The following is a 23,463-nucleotide window of genomic DNA, read 5'->3' on the forward strand; positions in this document are numbered from 1 at the left end:
CTGGGCCATCAGATGAATCCTGGCTTCCTTCTGCTTCTCCTTGCCCTGATTCTGAAAACGCAAATGTCCTGAGGCCGCCCGTGGTCTATTCTACCTGCCTGTGTCTTGGAGTTCATGTCACCTTTTCTTATCACATAGAACTTTTATTATATGCTTATTGAAAAGCTCTTTCAGATTTTGCCTTGTTAAATCCAGCCTCACTCGTGCGTACATAAACAGGAATATAAATGAAATCATTGGTTAGATGTTCCTAAGACTGTTCATATTCAGAGTCTGGCATTTTGTTCTTTGACTCATAGCTGTCCATGGGTTTCCATGTTGAATCGTCTCTGGGCCATCAGGAACGTTGGTGAGACAGTACACTTCAAAATAACCTGTTTTAAAAAAACCCATTGGTGCTGACCTCTGAGCAGACTTTGCATTATATTGTCATTATTGTTTAGTCACTAAGTTGTGTGTGACATTTTGAGACCCCATGGAGTGCAGCATGCCAGACTTCCCTGTTCTTTGCTATCACCTGGAGTATGCTCAAACTCAGGTCCATTAAGTCGGTGATGCCATCCAACCATCTCATCCTTTGTCGTCTCCTTTCTCCTCCTGTCTTCAGTCTTTCCTAGCATCAAGTCTTCCAGTGAGTCAGCTCTTTCCATCAAGTGGCCAAAGTATTGGAGCTTCAGCTTCAGCATCAGTCCTTCCAGTGACACAGAGCTTGCCTAATTTTGAATTCAGTGTTCAGAAACCTAGCTTACCTTACTGGATGCACAATCTCCCTGATTCTGATCTTGAACCATTTGATTCTGAAAGGTTCAAAAGTGATCCTTTTTGTCTTTCAGTTTCTTTCAAGTCATTCACACCCAACCTGAAAATCCTGATGCTTCTGTTTTTGATATTGGCACATGTACAATGACAGTGATGGCTTGACAGAAATAATAAATTAAAATCTTATTCTAAAACACGCATTGAGACTTCAGAGCCCAGGGCCATTGATACTAGAAAAAAGTGAGCACCCTAGAATTAATGTGATTATATACAGAGATAGAAATATTTGGGATTTTACTGCAAGCATTACTTTGCAACCTGCTTTTACAGCTTTAAATATATTCTAAACATTTTTTCATTAAATAGGATATAAAATTGGACTTTGAGACCTTCATATTCTCCAACCTATGCTTTACCATGATACATAACCAAAGCGCTTTTGGTCTTGTTATTTAATTTTGTTGTGTTTTCCATGGGTTTTTGGTATTGCCCGACTCTGGTTTATGTGGGGAGTTGGAGAAATTTTAAAATGATGCTATCATTGTTTGTAAGACTCAAAAAACATAAATAACCCAAATGTCTGGGAACTGGTGAATGGATAAATGAAATGTGATATATTCATACAATGGAATATTTTGAAGCCATAAAAAGGAATGGAATCTAATAAATCTAATATATACTATGGCAAGGAAGAACCTCAAAAATATTATGCTGAATAAGTCTGTCAGCAAAGACCATGTATTATATGATTATGTGGGTGGGATGGGGTGGGAACAGGAGTCCCTGCCATGGGCGGAAGGGAAGCAAGCTGGAAATGGTTATGAGGGTGAATGTCCAACTTGGTAAATATACTAAAAATGAAAACATGTGCATTTTTATGGCTTGTCGGTTATACCTCAATAAAATCACTTAAAATTACCTTCCTGCCACCACTGCTGTTTTCCCAAAATATTAAGTTTAAAGACTAAACATAGACTAAAAAATATGATATAAAATAATATTAAACTATCTTTTCATTTGCTTATTTTATTTTTAATTCTTTTTTTAGAAAACTTTTTTAGAACTAAAACAATCTGGTTTTTGTTTATCTTTTTAAGGCATGAGGTAAAGTATTGAAAGCAGAACAAAGACAGGGTTTTGTCACAAGGTCTCCCGGTGAATAGAGACTGTTGACATCACCAAGGTTAACCACGGGCTGCATGTCAGATTCCCTTTTCCATCATCCTTCCTCCATCCTGGTCCTCTGCTCTCGCACTTTCCACGTGGAGCAGCCCACCTCTTTTTGAGGCAATTCAACCTATTGTCTGAGGTTCCAAGGGTTGAGAGGAATAGAAAAGATTAAACTGAAGTCTTAGGCACTTTCAATCGTAAGTCATTTACTAAGCTTGTAGAGACCAGGTTCAGTCTTTTGTAAGACAGTCCTCCACTCTCCAAATGCTGGGAGTTGGATCAGCCCACGCCTCTACGTGTTTCTCATTGTTGGGCTAAACGTCCCCAGAGGGCTCTTGTTCAGGCACCCTATCGGCACGTGTGTCAATCTCCTTCACGGCATTTTTACCAACGTACCTCTTGACTCATTTGACTCTCCCTAAACAGTGAGCAAGCATCTCGCTGACCTGATTGCCTTCCTTGGCCACTGGGTTGTTTGTGGAACACTTAGAATGTGGCAAGTAACCCCACAGGTGATCTGGGCAAGTTTGGTTTGAATACGATGGGTCGTCTGCTTTCCATTGCTTTGTTTATAGAAGTCATAAGAAACATATGTGTAGATTGTGTCATCTTTTGCTGAACAATACTGACGGTAAAGTAACAGAGGCTAGTTGCACAGCGGTGATCAGAAGCTGTAAAATCTTTTTCTTTCCTTATACTGATTTCCATTCTACTTCCAAATGTTCCTCTTGGCTGTAGCCCTATGAGAGGGGTCTGGAGTGCTATCCGCATCTGTGTGTGTGCTCAGTTGCTCAGTCTTGTCTGACTGTTTTGCGACCCCATGGTCTGAGCCTGCCAGGCTGCTCTGTCCATAGAATTTTCCAAGCAAGAACACTGGAGTGGGTTGCCATTTCCTTCTCCAGGAGGTCTTCCCCACCCAGGGATCAAACCTGTGTCTCTTGCATCTCCTGCATTGGCAGGTGGATCCTTTTTTTTTTTTTTGACAGGTGGATTCTTAACCATGGTGCCATCTGGGAAGCCCTAGCTACATTTACTTGTAACCAACGATGCCATGAATTTACTTAAGAATCTGAGAAGACCTTTTGAACTCATTTATTTTTTCAAAAATATTGGTTAAGTGCCTGCTGTATACCAGATATCTATTCTCAGTACATGGGGTGGGAGGTGAAAGAATCTGCCTGCAATGCAGGAGACTCGGGTTCAATTCCTGGTTCAGGAAGATCCCCTGGAGAAGGACATGGCAACCCACTCCAGTATTCTTGCCAGGAGAACCCCCATGGACGGAGGAGCCCGGCAGGCTATAGTCCATGGAGTCACAAAAGTTGGGCAAGACTGAGCGACTAAACCACCACCAGTGGGGGGAAAGAAGCAATATCCACAGAACAAAGTGTGGTTTGTTTGTTGTTTTATAACTCACAGTTCAGTGGGAAAACCAGATGGCAAGCAAGTAAACAGACCCATGCATGATACAGTAGTAAGTAGTAATAAAATACTATGGAGACAATGTGGAGCCCCTGGGGATGGCTGTGGTGGGTACAACTAATGTGATCAGTGAAGACCTCTTCTAGAAGATAGCATTTGGGAGGACCCAGAGAAAGTGTAGGAGTGACAGCCGTGGTATGTGGGTTACGGTTTAATGACCGGTTTTCTTCTTTTAAAAAAACTTATTGACATATAGTTGCTTTCCAACATTGTGTTAGTTTCTGCTCTATATAAAAGTGAACCAGCTACAAATATCCCCTTTTTTGGATGTCCTTCCCATTTAGGTCACTGCAGCGCACTGAGCTCTGTGCTAAACCGTAGGTTCTCATTAGTTATTTATACATACATAGTGGTGTGTGTATGTCAACCCCCATCTCCCGATTCGTCCCCCGCTTTTTCCCCTTGGTGTCCATATGCTTGTTCTCTACGTCTGTGTCTTTATTTCTGCTTTGTGAATAAGATCATCTATACCAGTTTTTTCAGATATGCTTTAATATATGTTGTTTGCTTTTCTCTTTCTGACTTACTTCACTCTGTATAACAGTCTCTAGGTCTATCTACATCTCTACAAATGACCCAACTTCATTTCTTTTTATGGCTGAGTAATATTCCATTGTACATATGTACCACATCTTTATCCACTCCACTGCTGATGGACATTTAGTTTGTTTCCAATGACTAGTTTTCTAAAAAAAAAAAAAAGGAAAGTAAGGAAGCACATGTATACATACATACGTTTATTATAAATTTAACTGACAGAAATATTTATAGTTCCCAGTTTATGAATAATAATAAAATATATAATGCTCTTTGTCATAGATTCCATAGAACCAATTAATTCTCCCAAATGCTTTCATTGTTTTGTGCTGAACTCTTGTATTCATAGCCAAACTATAATTTTAATTGACAAGAGTGGTGTTGATATGAAAGTTGACTGATACTTTGTTTCACACTAATGAATAAGAAGAAAGTGAAACAACAGAGATGAATATCTGAATTTCTCTTTCCTCAATGGCATGAGTTACTTCTCTTCTGAATAAGAGTGGGTGAAAGTCACTCAGTCGTGTCTGACTGTTTGTGACCCCATGGACTATACAGTCCATGGAATTCTCCAGGCCAGAATACTGGAGTGGGTAGCCTTTCCTTTCTCCAGGGGCTCTTCCCAACACAGGGATTGAACCCAGGTCTCCCACATTGCAGGCAGGATCTTTACCAGCTGAGCCACTAGGGAAGAGGGGGTTTTAAATTCTGGAAGGATATTTCCTCAAATGTGCTATTCCCAGTGTAATGGCTACCAACAAGAATCGCATGCTCAATCTGTACTGTCAGTGATTTATCGATCAACAAAGCAAAAAAAAAATCAAGTCCTGATTTATAGCACTGACTGATTTCTGTGGTGTAAATATTCCCACTGTGGCCAATTTAAAGTTACCAATGTGCAGTCATTAAATGTGGTGTTGGGAAGACCTGCCCGCGTGATGGGGGGGGATCCATCATGTAGGAACAGTAGACATGACTAATCCCCAAAGCTCAGTAACAGCAACATGGAAAGAAATAATGTGGAAGTTGAGAGGATTCAGTACAGTCATTTTTTATATAACTTATTTAACTGGAAATGAACGACTTTTTCACAAAATTCCTGAAGATGCAGCACCAAGAGCACTGGTCTGTGCTGCCTTCAGCCCACTGCAGAGGGACGCGTGTGAACACTGGGGTGAAGCCCGGGAAAGTGGGTGTGGGAAGGCCCTCAGGCGGGAAACCCGGGGGGTCAGGGTCGTGGATACAAAGTGGACACGAGGAGGGAGGTGAGCGGCAGAGGTAGTGTGGCCAGAACAGTAGGGGTCTTTGTGCCTGGTGGAGGAGTCATTTTATGGAGAGCAGGAGTGACCCACAGATGTGAGAGTTGGACCATGAAGAAGGCAGAGCACCGGAGAATTGATGCCTTCAAACTGCGGTGCTGGAGAAGACTCTTGAGAGTTCCTTGGACAGCAAGGAGATCAAACCAGTCAATCCTAAAGGAAATCAACCCTGAATACTCATTGGAAGAACTGAAGATGAAGTTGAAGCTCCAATACTTGGGCCATCTGATGCAAAGAACAGACTCATTGGAAAAGACCCTGATGCTGGGAAGGATTGAAAGTAGGAGATGAGGGCAACAGAGAATGAGATGTTTCGATGGCATCACGATTCAGTGGACATGAACTTGGACAAACTCTGGGAGATGGTGAAGGACAGGGAAGCCTGGTGTGCTGCAGTCCATGAGGTCACAGAGAGTCGGACACGACTTGGCGACTGAACAGCAACAACAACAAGAAGTAGTGACCCCCTGAGAACCCTGCCCTTGTGTGTGGCCACCTACAGGGGCACACACCATCCTTCACAAAGGTGCCAAGCCCCCAACCAACTATGTGATTTTGCAGGAGCCGCTCATCTCCTAGGTCACTTTTCTTACCCAAGATTAGAAAGTTGGACTAATGTGACATTCAGGCTTCCTTCTAATTCTGACTATCTCTGAATCTGGTTGTGAGACTCCCAGTCCTTTTCTTATGGTGAATGCTCGATGCCTGTCTGTGTGGAGCCACCTGGTCTTTCTCAGCATGCCCTTCATATGGATATGGGCATGGTTCATTTTCTCAACACCTTGAATCCACTGCATCTTCTGCATCTCCTACTGTCCTCTCAATCTACGGGCCTGCCCCAACAGCTGTCTTGTGAGAAATCCAGTGACTTGCTTTTTTCTGTTAAGCATCTAGGGATGAGGGGGAGCAGCCCCACTCATTTCCAGTGTTGCTGCTGGTTGGCATTCCCGCTCACATCAGCTCCTGTCACTGACTGAATGGACAGGTCCCTAAGGACTGAGATGTATGGTTGAGAAAAGGTTGCAGGTAGGGAAACAGACTCAAAGAACTTCCTGAGTGCTGTTCTAGAATCTCCACATTAATCTTGCAGACCACTAATATATTTGGAACCAAAGAGCTGTGTGTTCTTCAGGTTGCTAAGATGGAAGGTGATCAAAGGTATCACTGGGGAAGTGAATGCCTGTGTATCAGTTATGACAAGCTCCAGACTCAAGGGATGAAGTATTTGGTCTGTACCCTTGTGACTTAGGAACTTCTGGCCCCAGTAAGAATGATGTGATATTAATAGAGACACTCACAGTGTAGTGGTTAAGATTCAGCCCTAGGACCAGACTGTCTGCCTTTGGATTTCCGGTCAACCATCCCATGGTCAGGTTACCCAACAGTCGATGAGTCTCTTTCTTCGTTTGAGATGCAAAGTGATAATGACAATGGGCTTCCCAGGTGGTGCTAGTGGTAAAGAACCCATCTATCAAAGCAGGAGACATAAGAGATGTGGATTCTATCCCTGGGTTGAGAAGATCCCCTGGAGGAGGGCATGGCCACCTGCTCCAGTATTTTTGCCTGGAGAGTCCCATGGCAGAGAAGCCTGGTGGGCTATAGTCCCTAAGTCGCAAAGGGTTGGAGACAGCTGAAGTGACTTAGCACACATTCACAATGACAATAGCTACCTTATCAGGCCTTTGTTAGAATTAGGAGGATTTATACTGTTACATAGTGTTCATGTAACATGGTTGTTTTATTTTTCAAAATATTTATTCTTTTGGCTGTGTCGGAACTTAGTTGCAGCGTGAGGGATCTTTTCTTGTGGCACACGGGCATAATTGTCCCAAGGCATGTGGAATCTTAGTTCCCTGTCCAGGGATTGAACCAGAGTCTCCTGCACTGGAAGGTGAATTCTTAACCACTGGATCACCAGGGAAGTCCCCCATGATAGTTTTAGAAGGCCCATCATACCTAAGATTTTGCTTTCTCTTTATAGTTTGGGCTTCTATGACAAAAATACTACAGAGTGTGTGACTTCAGCAACATATTTATTTTTCACAGATCTGGAGTCTGGGTGGTCCAGCATCAAGACACTGGCAGGCCTGGTGTCTGATGAGACACTCTTCCTGACTGTGGTTAGCTGCCTTCTTGTTGTAGCTTCACACAACTGATAGAGCAGGCTCTAGTTTGATCTCCTTCTTCCAGTGAGGTGGTGGTGGTGGCTTAGTTGCTAAGTCGTGTCTGACTCTTGCGACCTCACGGACTATAGCTCGTCAGACTCCTCTGCCCACGGGGATTCTCCAGGCAAGAATACTGGAGCGAATTGCCACTTCCTTCTCCAGGGATCTTCTTGACCCAGGAATCAAACCCAGGTCTCCTGCATTGCAGGCCGATTCTTTACCGACTGAGCTACAAGAGAAGCCAGTGAGGTCACTAATCCTATTGCGGGAGCTCCACCCTCTTGACCTAATCACCTTCCCAAAGTCTCCATCTCCAAATACCACCACATTGTGCGGTGAAGATTTCAACACACGGGTTTTGAGGGGATACAACATGAAGCCTGCAGCATCCCCCCTCTCTGAAGAAGCTTGGTCAGTACCAGCACCTCCATTTCAGAGGGATCAGCAGAGCATGATCCACCTTTCCCCAAACTTTTTTAGGATTTTTGCCATCTGTGTACTGGAATTCTATCTTTGGAGCTGGCTTGCTTGAGATTAATTTCCAGTTAAGATCATATTAATACTTATGAGTGTCTTTGGGAAAGTTAATTAACCTCTCCAGGCCTCAGCTTCCTTACCTAATGAAAGTATAACAATAACAACAACAACAATAATAATATAATGATAACTATGCCCACGTCATAGTGTGGTTAAGAATTAAATGAAGCAATGAGGCACGGAGCATGGTGCCCGACCAACGGTGGTACCAGTTATTATCAACATCAGTATCACCCATAACATCATCATCAGCATCATCATCCTCTTCTTTATCCTTGTCCTTATCATCACCATCATGACCACTGTCGTCCCATGAGAGGAAGCAGGACTTCAAAGAGGTGAAGGGACCAGGCTAAAGACAAGCATGGAGGTGGAAGGTCTTGGGCAGGCAGTGATCCATGTGAACAAGAAATGCTTCTGTGTTACACTCCGCATGCTTATGACAATGTTGGTCTTCATCCTCTGATGAAGGATTTGTTCCTTCTTAAAAGACTCCTTTGAAACTGTGACTATGAAACATAGTGCAGTGAAGAAGGCATTGGGCCTAGAGTCCAAGTTCTGCGTTTAATTCTGTTTCGTCGTTGACTAACCTTGAGTATGACCTTGAGCAATTCACTTCCCTTTGAAGCTCAGTTTCTTCATCTGCAAATCAGGGTATTAGACTAGACAACCTCTATGGCCTCTCCAAATGTTGCAATGATCTTCATTTATTAGATTTAATTGATTTATATTCTTATGTATTTATTTTATTTTCAAATGTACTCTTAAGCTTGATAAAATAATACAAAGTAGTGCACAGAATTTTGAAAAGTGAAAGAGAGCTATCACTTATCATTATATCCCCTAAAAGTTTCATATTGGCCTATTGTAACCCAATCCTTGTGTCATAGTAAACTGTTCTACTTTGTAATCTATGTTTTCATTAACCTTGCTTCAAGTGTATTTTCCATATTGATGCTTTTTTGTTTATTGATTGGGTTTTTTGATTGTTTTTAAATGGCACTTAGAAAAAAAAATAAAAAATTCTGCACAGTCACCTTCCTTTCTCTGCAGCTCTTATCACCCGGTCCCTGGTAGATATCCTGTTTGGCTAGAACAACAATTATCATACTTCCATGTGGTGATAACGCCTTTGGAGGAAAATAAAATGGGACGCGTGGTTGGAGAGACTGGGGTGGGGCAGCTGACTTGGGAAAGGTGAACAGGGGAAGTCTCTGAGCAGAGGCCACCTGCAGGAAGCAGAGGCCTGGACCCCGGGAAGGTCTAGGGGAAGAATACTCCAGGCAGAGAGCAGCCAGCACAAAGGTGGGGATGAGTCTGGAGTGTCGGGGGGGGGAACAGTGAGAAGGCCAGTGTGGCTGGAAGCGTCAGTGGAAGATTCCATCCTTCAGCTCTCTGGGATGCATGCCCCAGCCCTTCCCTTTTCCAAAGTCAAATTGGATCACCTCCAGTGTGACTGGAGACTGCCACGTGGTGGAATGCTGACGCGAGAGTCCTTAGTCAACTGCTTTTCTGGTGTGAGGCTGACTTGGGCCAATGGGGAAGAGGGGAGTTGGAGGTATTCTTCCTCCATCTGAAGTCTTAGTTTCACAGTTGTTGTTCAGTTGCTAAATTGTGTCCGACCCTTTGCCACCCAATGGACTGCAACACGCCAGGTTTCCCTGTCCTTCACCATCGCCTAGAGTTTACTCACACTCACGTCCATTGAGTCGGTGATGCCATCCAAACATCTCATCCTCTGTTGTCCCCTTCTCCTCCTGCCTTCAATCTTTCCCAGCATCAGGGTCTTTTCCAATGAGTCAGTTCTTCGCATCAGGTGGCCAAAGTATTGGAGCGTCAGCTTCAGTCCTTCCAGTGAATATTCAGGGTTGATTTCCTTTAGAATTGACTGGTTTGATGGGTGAGGAGGACACATATACTAGATGGGAACAGCCCTTCTCTTGGAGGCTGCAGTCTCTTTACCACCTTGGGGGTTGGTGGTGGAGACTCCCCGGCCACGCGTCCAGCAGGGCACGTGGAGCTGAGGACACTGCCAGGCCAGTCCCGGGTCCCTAAACATCAGCATAATCAACGCAGTCGCTGTGTGGAACTCTTGCAACAGGGCTGGCAGCAGCAGTTTCTAAATACTGTTCAGGGCGGGGTGTGGGAGGCAGTAGGGAAGGCAAAGGGGTCTCAAGATGACCAAGTGAACTCAAGGCATGGACCATTTTTATTTTTTTTAAGATTTTTTTTTTTTATGTGAACTATTTTTAGTCTTTATTGAATTTGTTACAATATTGTTTCTGTTTTGGTTTTTTGGTGTTGGATCTTAGCTCCCTGGTCAGGGATTGAACCCACACCCCCTGCATTGGAAGGCAGAATCTTAACCACTGGACCACCAGGAAGTCCCATAGGCATGGGCCATTTTTAAAGAGATGGTTATGGTTCCCCAGTTTCTGTCTTTGTGGCAGATTTCTTTGTATTCCTGTGTTCTTTGTGTTGCCTGAGAGGGGCCTTTAATCCTCCCTGCATAATTACCTACCTTAGTCTTTAGTCCTTATGTTTTGCTTGAGTCTAATATTTGCTGTATTAGTTTGGCTCCAACGTGAGTAGAGGTTTAAGGCATAATCTTGGATGTGCAGTGAAAGTCCAAGAGACCTGTTATATTTGAAGGAGTTTCCATTCTCATATCTGAGGGTGGGATTGGATTTTAATGTGATGAGTCACTCCTTGACTTTCTTCTGGGTTTGTTTACCAGTTTTGCCCTTAAAACATGTGACTCGGATCTTTAGAATGAAAATCTAATAAAACTGTAGAATAAGGACTTCCCTAGTGTGGCTAAGATTCTGTGCTCTCAATGCAGGGGGCCTGGGTTCAATCCCTGGTCGGGGAATTAGATCCTGCATGCCACAACTAAAGTTCTTGCATGCCGCAACTAAGCCTTGGTGCATCCAAATAAATAAATAAAAACAAGTAATTTTTAAAAAAATGTAGAATAGAAAAGAGTAGTGTAGGTTCATCAGGTTTGACTAGCTACTGTAAGAAAAACTTCAGAATTCGGTGCCTTCATTAAAAAAAAGAAAATTTTTTTAACCTCTCTTCCCCTCTCTCTCACTCCTGTGACAGTCTCCGTGGCTGGCGGGAGGAGGGATGGGAATCTGAGCCACTTGGTTCCAGGACCTCCTCTTTGAGCAGCTCTACTGCCTCCCCTGCCCAAGGCTTCCCTTGGGTCCTCTGCATCCAACCAGCCAACAACCACGTGTGCAGATGGTGCCAGGGGTGTGAGAGCCCGGGCTGGAGCGGGACACGTCACTTCCATTACCCGCACTGTGGGGCACAACACGGTCATGTCACCAGATGTGGTGGGTGATCAGGAAGAATAAAGCTTCTCTGGCCCAAACTAAAAGCTCACGAGACAGAACAACTGAGCAGGGGACCAGGGGATCTGCATGCTAATAAGCCGCTGAGCCTGCGCTTTCATAATGCCCTGATGTTTCAGATCCACCGGCTAAGAAAGTAGGGGCTGAAGTTACACAGGAGTAAACATGACACGCACTCCCTGGGTCCTTCCCGCTCTACCTCTGGCACCTTTTCAAAGAGGAGTTAAATTAATAACTTGTTGATTCGTAACTCTTGCCCTTTAAGCATGTAAGCTCTCAGCACGCTGCATGTTGGAATCGTTGGTCCGTACATCAATACTCTGAAGGCATCTGTTCACTTAACAAATGAAGCAAAGCCAAGGTTTTTTCCTCCCCCCGCGCTGTCCTTGGCCGGCCAGGGCCGGTGCCCTCTGTGGCTGGAAGCGTGCAGGCTGCCTGGGAAGGGCTGGGGGTGAACGGCCCCTCAGCTCAGCTGCCTGTGACCCTGCGTACCCTCTTCCTTTTGCTGGTCACCAACCTCTGCTGGGCCTGGCATCCTTCTGAGTGTTAACACAAAGAACTTCGAGTTTGCTGGACTTGGGGGCGGAGGACTGGGGCATTGTTCCTGCCTCTCCTGTTATCGTTTGCTTTAATAATTCCAATTTCCTTATATTCCCGTGGGAAACGGGAAGCCTCTTGAAAAAACTCCCGTTGGTGGCAAAGAGTGTGGGTTGCAGATAGCACTGTTCGGAGAGAACTCACCCAGGGCCAGAGCTGGAGGCTCTTTGGTTCACACAAGATAGGGTTGTTTCTATAGTTACCCTGGAATCGAACTTGTATTCCTAGCTGCAGGTACTTAAAGGAAAAATATTATAACCCAAAGTGGGAAAAATGGAATTTCTCAACAAAAAAAAAGACTTGAAGGTTTGCAGGTCCACTTCTGTATATTAAACGTGTGAAGGTTGTATAGTCCAGACAGTGAGTCCCTTCTTATCAAGCCATTTTCAAAGATTGGTAAGACCAGCCAGATAAAGGAACTTTTCACTGAGGGGGCAGCAGCCTGAAGTCCCTTACTTCTCATAGCACACATGTAAGTAAGTCTTCAATGTGCCCAGCCTACAGACGAGGGAACTGAGGTCTCAGGTGGTGGGGGAGCTTGATGGAGTCTGATGCTGTGGCAACCGAACAGGGAGTCAGTTCAATTCATTTTTTTTTAAATTGCAGGATGATTGCTTTACAGTGTTGTGATAGTTTCTGATTCAACATGAATCCGCCATATGTATGCATACATCCCCTCCATCTTGAGCTTCCCTCCCACCCCAACCCCATCCCACCCTTTTGAGGTCAGCACAGAGCAGCAGGCTGAGCTCCGTGTGTTATACAGCAGCTTCCCAGGTATAATTCTCAAGAATGTGTATTCACAGCAGGTGTATGTGTTTAGAAGGGTGCGTTCACACTGTCTCTGTCCGGGTGACAGGAACAGCACTGTAGGCAGAGGGAACAGGTATGTTCAAGGGAGGCGAGGCATTGCATGGTGAGCCTGGGAAGTGTCTGATGGTACCATGTGGCAGAAATGTCAGAGTTGGGACTGAAGTCCCATCTGGAAGCCACACAAAGCTGTCTGCGATTTTATAACCTATGAGGAAAAGACTTGAGAGTATTGAAACAGAGGTTCGGTGTGATAATACCTGTGAGTAGAAGGAGAGTAGTACCCAGAAAATTAGAAGTGAAGTCATCGGAGCCTGAGCTTGACCTCAGTCCTGGGGGAGCTGAAGAGTCATCACCCGCCATGAATTCTTTGGATATCTGTAGCTCTAGCTTTCACTGGGGGCCGAGTTTGCCTCACCAAGAACACTTGCAAGTGTCACAGCTAGAGTGGGGAACTATTGACATCTAATGGGTAGAGACCAGGGATGCTGCCGCTAAACATCAGACTGTGTACAAGACAGTGCCTGCAACAGAGAAGCATCAAGCCCCAAATATCAGTAGTGCTGAGGCTGAGAGACTCTGACTCATGGTGATTTGGGTAAAGTTGGCTGAGTGTTGACTCGCTTCACAGTCTCCATGATTCACAGTCTCCACATTTTTTCTCTCTTTTGGTCAACTTAGTGAGTCAGTGCTTGAGTTTCCTTATCTGTAGAGAAAAGATAACAGTAAGAATTCAGTTGCAGGACCAGCAATTTTATGAACGGTCCAGCAGTTATTTTTAATATGTATGTTCTTTATAGACTCGTAGTCACGTAAGGGAGAAACCTCCTTACCCTAATGAAGGTGATTGCATGGGGTGGGTGGTTCTTTTTAGTTAACATGCTTATTACCTTTAAGCTAAAAACCCTTGTTTCAAGACTAATGCCTGCTTTTTTTTGGAAAATTATTTTAGACTGATTTTTTTGTAGCTTCAGTTATACCATATCCTGGGGTATCCAGTTTTTTCCACTGGGAAGATATGCATCCAAGTGGTAAAGAACAATCGTGTTGCCAAGGTCAATATATTGCTGGATATGAAATAAACTCACCAAGAGTGACTTGGTCTACAGATGTGGGATCACTGCCAATATTGCTTCAGCATTACACAGTCTCTCACTGGATAGGCTGCTCGTGAAACCAGTGCCCTTTTCGGTGAGCTCATTTTAGAATACTCTGTGAAAGAGCCATAGAGCATTTGGATGGAAGGGACCAATGATTTTGTTCAATCCACGTGTGCTTTTCCAAAGAACAAACGGGACCAGAGACATTGGGTGACTTGCCTGAGGTCATATAGCTGATGGGTGATAGCCTTTAGGTCCTGTTTATGAGGATGTAGGTGTTTAAAAACCACTGCACCACACCAGCCGTCTGTATACAGGGATGAGCAGGTGTTGCTTCCTTTCAGGTTGAGCAGAGATGGATCATTTTGATTGAGATTTTGGGGTCTCTATCTAATAGATGGGCTTCCTAGGTGGCACTAGAGATAAAGAACCTGCCTGCCAATGCAGGAGACATAAGAGACTCAGGTTCGATCCCTGGGTTGGGAGGATCCTCTGGAGGAGGGCATGGTAATGTACTCTGTATTCTTGCTTGGAGAATCCCATGGACAGAGGAGCCTGGCAGGCTGCAGTCCATGGTGTTGCACAGAGTTGGACACGACTGAAGGGACTCAGCACTCACGCACATCCGATAAGATATCCTCTGAGCTGAGAGAATCTCCTATCTGCTCATAGGAGAGGGTTTTCTTTGTAACAGTGGGTCTCCTTGTGCCTAAATGATCAAGGCTCCAAATTTAGTTAAAAGGCTTTCATTGCCCCCTCCTTTTTTTTAAATTAATAAGTCCCATTTGTATTAAAAAAATTTTTTTTCACCATGTCACCTGGCATGTGGGATCTTAGTTCCCTGACCAGGAATTGAACCCAGACCCCCTGCATTGGAAACTCTGATTCTTAACCACTGAGCCATCAAGAAAGTCCCCCTACCCACCACCGTTCGTATTTAGATGTTACAGGAAAGAGCAGGGAAAAGAAGGTCCCTGTGGGGATGGTGGAAAATGTTCCTTGTTGGGCTCCCCAAACCCATCTATCTTTCTCAGTGTTTGTCTCAGCAGAAATCCATAGTTAAGAAGATCCTTTGTGGCTCAGTTAGGTCTTTGGAGAGTTTCATTCCGTGTGGATTCCCCCATGTTTATAGTATAGCAAGGGCCGTGTTGCCAGACAGGCCTGGGCCTTTGAATCCTATCCTCATGACTGAGTGGTCTCTCTCAGAGGTTTTCTCACCTGCCTAGTGGGGATAATTGGAATACTTGTCTCCAAGGTGGAGAGGACTAACTTTTTAAAAAAATTTGCATTAAGCGTTTTGCATGGTACTTGACACACTTTAAGAGCTTGATGTACTTGCGTGTGTGCCGTTGCTTCAGTTGTGTCCAACTCTTTGCAACTCCATGGACTGTGACCTGCCAGGCTCCTCTGTCCTTGGGATTCTCCACACAAGAATTCTAGGGTGGGTGGTCATGCTCTCCTCCAGGAGACCTTCCCCACCTAAGAATCAAACCCACGTCTCTTATGTCTTCCACATTGTCAGGGGGGTTCTTTACCACTGGTGCCACCTGGGAAGCCCAAGAACTTGATACATACTCACTGTTATTATTTTTAATATGGCTATGATTATTGTTATTTTATTATGCAATGTGTCTAGCACCAGGCAGGTTTTCAACAAAGGTTGATTCTCTTTTCGAGTAATTCCTCTGCCACCAAGTCGCTGTGTGGCCCAGAAAAAGGCACCCTCCCCTCTGGACCTCAATTTCCTATTTTGAATGAAATGCAGACGGCCCCTCCCAGCTCTGTACATTCTCTATACTTAGTCCCTGAGTCTGTGATTCTGCCCAGCTCAAGAATCCAAAGTGACAGTCGTAGGGAAAAGGGATGTGAATGTATTGAGGATGCAAAGAACGGTTCTCACGATGCTGATTTGGTTGTGAAGGCTCACTCCGTAATCAAATCAAAATAATCAGGAGGTGAAGAAAGAAATGAAGCATTGTGGCAGCTTCAATGTTGCCATACTGCTCATGGCTTTCAAAATTCGGTTTCATTTCTGGTTAACTGGTTCTGGTACCTGAGTGAGTCACCCACACATACAACCAGTGTAGACAGGAAGAATAGGATCCTTGCTCTGTGCAGCCCTTACTCCTAGAACCCCATTGATCTCAAGTTAAAATATTTCAAGGACAAGTCACTTCTCTTATCTGAAGCATAGAGATCTGTAGTCAGACCTCCAGGGATCACAGGACACATCTGTGACTTAGTGAGTGGACCATCCCATCTCTTTTCTTAACTCAGTTTCCTCCTCTGTAAAATGGGAAATATTCATGGTTGCGGGGTGTGACAAGACTTTCATAAGATGATGCATAGCACAGTGTCTGACACATTGGAATCTCAAGAAATGCTGTTTTCTTTGTTAAAAAAAAAAAGCATGTAGTAGTTTAGCAAGGCTCTACTGGAGGCCTCTTTTTGTTAAAAAATTTATGATTCCAAGTTTGAAGCGTTGGTTGATCACAGGGCAATTAGCAAAATCTTTTAATGGGTTTCAAAAAAGGAAAAACGTGGGCAATGATACAGAAAGAATTGTCTATTGACGCAGTTTGTAGAATTCAATAAATACTGTATCAGGTCCAGGATGGAAAAAGGATGTTGCCGAAATCATTGTGATGTGATAGTCTAAAAAAATAAACCCAACAATAGGCCTGTGCGCCGGCCAGCAGGAAGCCCCAACAATACCCCCACCTTTTTCCTGTACCTTACCCGGAGTTCCTTCCAGGCCACACAGATAACCGATGGGTGATAAAAAGTCATGGACTGGGTCTGGTGCCAGCAGAGAATGGAAGAGTGAGTGTCAAATCGTTATCTGATCAGAGAACAAAATCAGCAAACACCCTTCCTAGGCTGTGTTTAAGAAAGTCCCCGGTGGGGGGAAGCCCTTTTTTCACCTGAGCGGTCCCTCTGAGTCACGCTGACCCACTGAGACTCAGCTCACCCAGAAGAGGACCACCTCCACCCCCGGGGCGCTTTTAGCATCGTGCACAGTGCCCTCGTTGCCCGCGGTGACGTGGACAGTAGTTTCTCGCATTTATAGGGAGCACCGAGCTCTCAGCCTGCTTGCCTTCCCTCATTCCCTTTAGCTCTGGAGGCAGCTCCTTCCTGCCTTTGACTGTTGCCCCCGTGGTTCATGCAGAGCTGGGAACCTGGCACATGACTCATGCCCTCTGTGCCCCAGTTTCCTCATCTGCAAAGTGGGTGATAATGATGGTATCAGTCTCGGTGAGTTGTTGTTGGGATTATGTGAGATAATGCAGGCAGGCTGTTTAGCACCATGCCTGGCATCACTTGCTATATTTTCATAATGAGATAAACAGTAATTATTATTAATAACAGTCCTGTAAGGGACAGTAGTATCTCCATTTTAGAAGTGAGAATATCGAGGCTCATTCTATCAATGTAAGTATTGAACAGCGTGTCCCATGCACTATTTTAGACTGGGCTGAAGAGAGAGAGGTTGTAAACAAACATAAAAACTAGACGTATTAGGTTCTGATAGGTGACTTGAAGAAGGCAGGACTGAGGACAGGAAAAGAGGACGAAGGAGCTGGTGGAGGTGGTCTGCTTGGTTAGGTAGGATGAGCAGGGACCTTTGCAGCAGAGACGTCTGTGAGACAGACGAATGGGCCTTGCCAACACTGGGGGGAAGAGCATCTAGGCAGATGGAACAGCCTGTGCAAAGGCTCTACAGGAGAAATTTCTTTGTCAGGGGAATGGCAAGCCCCCTCGGTGCCCAAAACAGTGTTAGCCAGGACCTCAATAGGAGATGAGTTGTGGAAGTTGGGCTTTGAAGGCCCTGGTGAGGATATTGCAATTCTATCCAGTGACAAGCTGCTGGAAGCTGCTGAGTGGAGGTTTTGATCTAAATTGAACTTTGTATAAAGCTCACCCTGGACTCTGCGGAGGAAACAGGGTTGCAGGCGGGTAAGATAGGCTCCAATACTTTGGCTACCTGATGCGAAAAGCCAGCTCATTGGAAAAGACCCTGATGCTGGAAAAGATGGAGGGCAGGAGGAGAATGGGACCACAGAGGATTAGATTGTTAGATGGCATCACCGACTCAATGGACAAGGATTTGAGCAAACTCTGTGAGATAGTAAGGGACAGAGGAGCCTGGCGTGCTGTAGTTCACGGGGTCCGCAGAGTCAAACACGACTTAACGACTGAAAAGATAGGTTCAGGTACATCAACCTGGAGACTTTTCAGCTCAGAAAAGCAATAATTGTGGCTTGGGCAAGACTGGTAGCAGTTTCAATTTATAAATCATCTGCAGCTTGATAAAATTACAAAAAAGGAATGGTAGCAGTGGAGTTGATAGAGATGGTGACAGATGCTAAGGAATAAAAAGGGAGCCTGAGAGTGATTCATTCTTTTAAGATTTGGGGGATGTGGACCATTCTTAAAGTCTGTATTGAATACGTTACCATATTGTTTCTGATTTATGATTTGGTCTTTTTGGCCACAAGGCATATGGGATTTTAGCTCCCTGACCAGAGATTGAACCTACAGCCCCTGCATTGGGAGGCAAAGTCTCAACTACTAGACCACCAGGGAGGTCCCCAAGACCCATTCATTCATAATCCTTAAAGAACTGCTGGTCAACCAGGATATAGAATCTAGGCTAGGAAATATTAAACTCCATAAATTCCAGAGATAATGTTTCCCTCCGATTAAGAAGAACCGGGATTATCATGGCCTGGCAGTCAGTACAATGTTTATAGAGAACTTGGGACTTCAGAGGTACTCAGAAAATTTGAATAAACCAAGAAATGAAATGAGAAAACCACTCAATTTTGGAAGGTCTATTAAGGGGAGACACCAACCAGAACAGACATACTGTTTAATGTCTCTAAATATTTAGGTCATTTCTGGTTTTTTGCTCTGCAAAATAATGTTGCAGCAAACATCTATGGATTAGCTGTGCAGCGTTAGGTGTTATATAACTATTCTGGGCCTCATTTTCCTCATCTAGAAAATAAAGAAACCAACAGGATTTACTTTATAGAACTGTTGTGAGAATTAAATGGGTTAAATGTGTAAAGTGATTAGGGCAGTATTTAGCACGTATTAAACAGCACAAAGACGTGAGGATTTCTTTACAGGTACTGAAGGGCGGAGTAGCTGAAGCATGAGGGTATACATTTTAAATGTAAAAAATCACCAGAGTCTACAAATGGCAAATGCTGGAAAGGCTATGGAGAAAAGGGAACCCTTCTACACTGTTGGTGGGAATGTAAATTGCTGCAGCCACTATGAAAAACAGTATAGAGTTTCCTCAAATGACTAAAAAGAATTGCCATATAATGCTGCAGTCCTACTCCTGGGCATATATGTGGGGAAAAAACCATAATTTGAAAAGATATATGTGCCTTATGTTCATTGCAGCACTATTTACAATAGCCAGGATATGGAAGCAACCTAAATGTCCTTTGACAGATGAATGGATAAGAATTGTGGTATATATATATATATATATATATCAAGCCAGTCAGTCCTAAAGGAAATCAACCCTGAACATTCATTGGAAGGGCTGATGCTGAAGCTCCGATACTTTGGCCACCTGATGCGAAGAGCCAACTCACTGGAAAAGACCCTGATTCTGGGAAAGATTGAAGGAAAGAGGAGAAGGGAGCGACGGAGGATGCGATGGTTGAATGGCATCATCAACTCAATGGACATGAGTTTGAGCAAATGCTCAGGGAAATAGTGAATGACAGGGAAGCCTGGGGTGCCACAGTCCATGGGGTCACAAAGAGTTGGACATGACTGGGCAACTGAATGACTATGTGTGTATATATATATATATATATATATATACACACACACACATACATTATATATATGCTACACACACACACCAACGGAATATTACTCAGCCATAGAAGATGAAATAATGCCATTTGTAGCAACATGGATGGACCTAGAGATTATCATACTAAGTGAAGTCAGAAAGAGACATACCATACGATATCACTTATATGTGGAATCTAAAATATGACACAAATGAACTTATCCACAAAACAGAAACAGACTCACAGCCATAGAGAATAGACTTGTGGTTGCCAAGTTGCCAAGACAGAGGAAGGTGGGGGAGGAATGAATTATGAGTTTGGGTTAGCAAACTATTATACCTAGGATATAAAAACAACAAATCCTACCATATAGAACATGGAAATATATTCAATATCCTTTGATAAACCATAATGGAAAAGAAAATGAAAATGAATGTGTATATATATATATGTATAATATGCATAACTGAATTACTTTGCTATATAGTAGCTATTAGCACAACATTGTAAATCAACTATACTTCAATAAAATAAATTTAAAAATATAAATAAGCTGTTAAATATAAATAAGACTTTCCCCCCGCTTTTTTGCTCTTCATAGAAAAAGTTTGCCAACCTCTAAAATAGACCTGGCTTAATTGACCTTCAAAGTAACTGCACCAATTTGTAATCCCTTTAGCAATCAGAGTATGAGAATATTCACTTTCTGTACCCTTACTGATGTTTATTATTATTAATTTTGACAAGTTTAGCTAAGCTGATGGGTCAAAAACTGGTTTCTAAATTTAACCTTCATTTTCTTGATCAGAAGTTCTCCAAGTTTTTGTTCTCAGGGCTTCCTGTCACTCTTAAAAATGTTTGAGGGCCCCTAGGAGATTTTGTTTCTGTGGGTGATAGCTATCAAGATTTACCATGTGAGAAATTAAAGCTGAGAAATTAAAAAAAAATATTTATCTAAAAGTGGCAATAGTAAATCTATTACATGTTAGCATGGATGACATTCTTTAATTAACGTGAGAAATGTTAGTCTCTCAGTCATGTCCAACTTTGTGCAACCCCATGGACTGTAGCCTGACAAGCTCCTCTGTCCATGGACTTCTCCAGGCAAGAATATTAGAGTGGGTAGCCATTCCCTTCTCCAGAGGATTTTCCCAGCCCAGGGATAGAACCCTGGTCTCCTACAGTCTGAGTCACCAGAAAAGCCCTTTTTTTTTTTTTTGACCAAATGCACGTGAAATCTTAGCTCCGTGACCACAGATTGAGCTCATGTCCCCTGCACTGAACGTGCAGAGTCTCAACTGCTGGACCACCAGGGAAGTTAACATGGATGAGAGCTTTTAAATAGAAAAATTACACTTTCTCGAACAAATTAGAAGTGAGAAGATGGGCATCTTTTTGCATGTTTGCAAATCTCTTGATGTTTGCTTAATGAAAGAGATGATTTCTTACATCAGCTGCTGCGTTCAGTCTGCTGATAGGTTGTTTTAGTTGAAGGAAATGTGGAGAAAATCAGTGACACATAAATTTGTGGTTGGGAAAGGGGGGATATTCTCATAGCCTTTTGGAATAATTCTTTGTTCCCATACCAAAACTCTACAAGTGCTATTGGGTTGGCCACGAAGTTTGTTTGGGTTCTTCCATACCACCTTATGGAAAAACCTGAAAGAACTTTTTGGCCAACCTAATAGTTTTGCAACCTAATAGTTTCTTTAAAGATAGATTTCAGTGTAGAATCTGAAGCCGTATCACTGAACTTTGTATGTTTTTAATATTAAAATTCATCAGTCTGTTTATACTATGAATGCTGTACCCACTCATGGATTTATGTCATGCACTGGTTATTTGGAAAATATTGGTTCACTGAATTTTGAAAATCTTCCAAATTGGTTCACTTTTCATTATGCAAGAGCAAAAAAAATCACATTTGTTAATATCACCATCAATCTCATCAGAAGAATCTTTAATAATGGAAAGTTATCAATCTCACAGTGGCAGATATGTTTACTGTAATTTAATTTTTGCTCGAAAGTTCAACGTTTGTCATTGGCCACAAATATCAGTCATTTTGTTTAAAGTGATCAGCTCTCTTTGTTCATTGAAAAAATGTCTGCCAAATAGGCTTTTGAATAGCTAGTTTTCAGTTGCTCTTTCACCTGAAATAGAATTGAATGAAATAATCTGCTAGTTGAGCTTACCACAATCACACAAGTGTTCTTCCTAGAGAGAGTATTCATCTGTTTCATTTTGTCACCCAGAAAAATAGAGAGGCTGGTGTTCAATGGTAGAGATATAATACAATTTATAATTTTTATTCCTTCATCAAGAAATATATTTTTTTAACCCCAAGGGCAAAGTGGTAAAGAAAACAATTCCTCCTGTATAGTTTGATGCTGTGCTTTCATTTTGTGTGAATGTTCCAGGTTTTTTCCACCATTGCTATACGCTATCATTGCAAATGTCGGTACAAGGAGAAAAACAAATAAGGTAAAATATGACAAAAAGAGTTTTGATCTCATGTTTCCCCTGAAATGATCTTGGGGACTTTTTCAGGACTGCTACCCTAGATAATACTGAGAAGGAGCATATTTTTATCTGTATTTTCTTCTGCAAACTGACTACTTCCTATGCCAATTTGTCTAGTGGGTTGTCTTTTTCTTATTGATTTTAGAAGTGAGATGTATACATATATGTATATATATCAGTTCAGTTCAGTCTCTCAGTCGTGTCCGACTCTTTGCGACCCCAAGAACCGCAGCACGCCAGGCCTCCCTGTCCATCACCAACTCCCGGAGTCCACCCAAACCCACGTCCATTGAGTCGGTGATGCCATCCAACCATCTCATCCTCTGTCGTCCCCTTCTCCTCCTGCCCTCAATCTTTCCCAGCATCAGAGTCTTTTCCAATGAGTCAGCTCTTCGCATCAGGTGGCCAAAGTATTGGAGTAGATACATATACATACATATACACATAGGTTTATGTTGGGGTCTCTCAGGTGGCACTGGTGGTAAAGAATATGCCTGCCAATGCAGGAGATACAAGGGATGTGAGTTCAGTCCCTGGGTTGGGAAGATTCTCTGGAGGAGGGAATGGCAACTCCAGTGTTCTTGCCTGGAAAATGCCATGGATGGAGGAGCCTGGTGGGCTGCAGTCCCTGGGGTCGCAGAGCTGGACATGACTCAGCGACTGAGCACCCTTAGCGCATTGATGTCTATTCAGCGAATAGCGATCATGTAGTGAAAGTCGCTCAGCCGTGCCCGACTCTGCGACCCCAGGGACTATACAGTCCATGGGATTCTCCAGGAGAGAACACTGGAGTGGGCAGCCTTCCCCTTCTGCAGGGGATCTTCCCAACCCAGGGATCGAACCCGGGTCCCCCACATTGCAGGCGGATTCTTTCCCAGCTGAGCCACCAGGGAAGCCCTATAAACCAATATATATATTATATATATGTATATTGCAAATATTTCTCCAGGAATAGGGCAAAACCTAAATAATTATGTGCCTCTGTACATAATAAAATGTGACATTGCTTGGAATGATATATTAATAGAATGCATTGACAGAAAGTCCTGAAAGATATAGTTTATTGTAAAAAAATGGCAAGTTTCAGAAAACATAGAGTGTATTATGGATAAATTACTGTATCCAATCAAAAACAGTTTTTTAAATAAACACATATATAATTGTATAACAGTTACATATATATATGCTGCTAAGTCGCTTCAGTCGTGTCCAACTCTGTGTAACCCCATAGATGGCAGCCCACCAGGCTCCCCCGTCCCTGGGATTCTCCAGGCAAG

The 23,463-nt window shown here is 43.3% G+C and overlaps 1 protein-coding gene across 18 annotated transcripts in view; it reads left to right on the forward strand.

The window, feature by feature from the left end:
* The window catches only part of LDB2 (LIM domain binding 2), a 451,461-nt gene that overhangs the window by 26,062 nt on the left and 401,936 nt on the right, over positions 1 to 23,463 (forward strand). The window lies entirely within an intron of this gene.

The sequence above is a fragment of the Giraffa tippelskirchi genome, chromosome 1 (genome assembly GCF_054371585.1).
Source record: "Giraffa tippelskirchi isolate mGirTip1 chromosome 1, T2T-mGirTip1v1.2.pri, whole genome shotgun sequence".
Taxonomy (NCBI): Eukaryota; Metazoa; Chordata; class Mammalia; order Artiodactyla; family Giraffidae; genus Giraffa; species Giraffa tippelskirchi.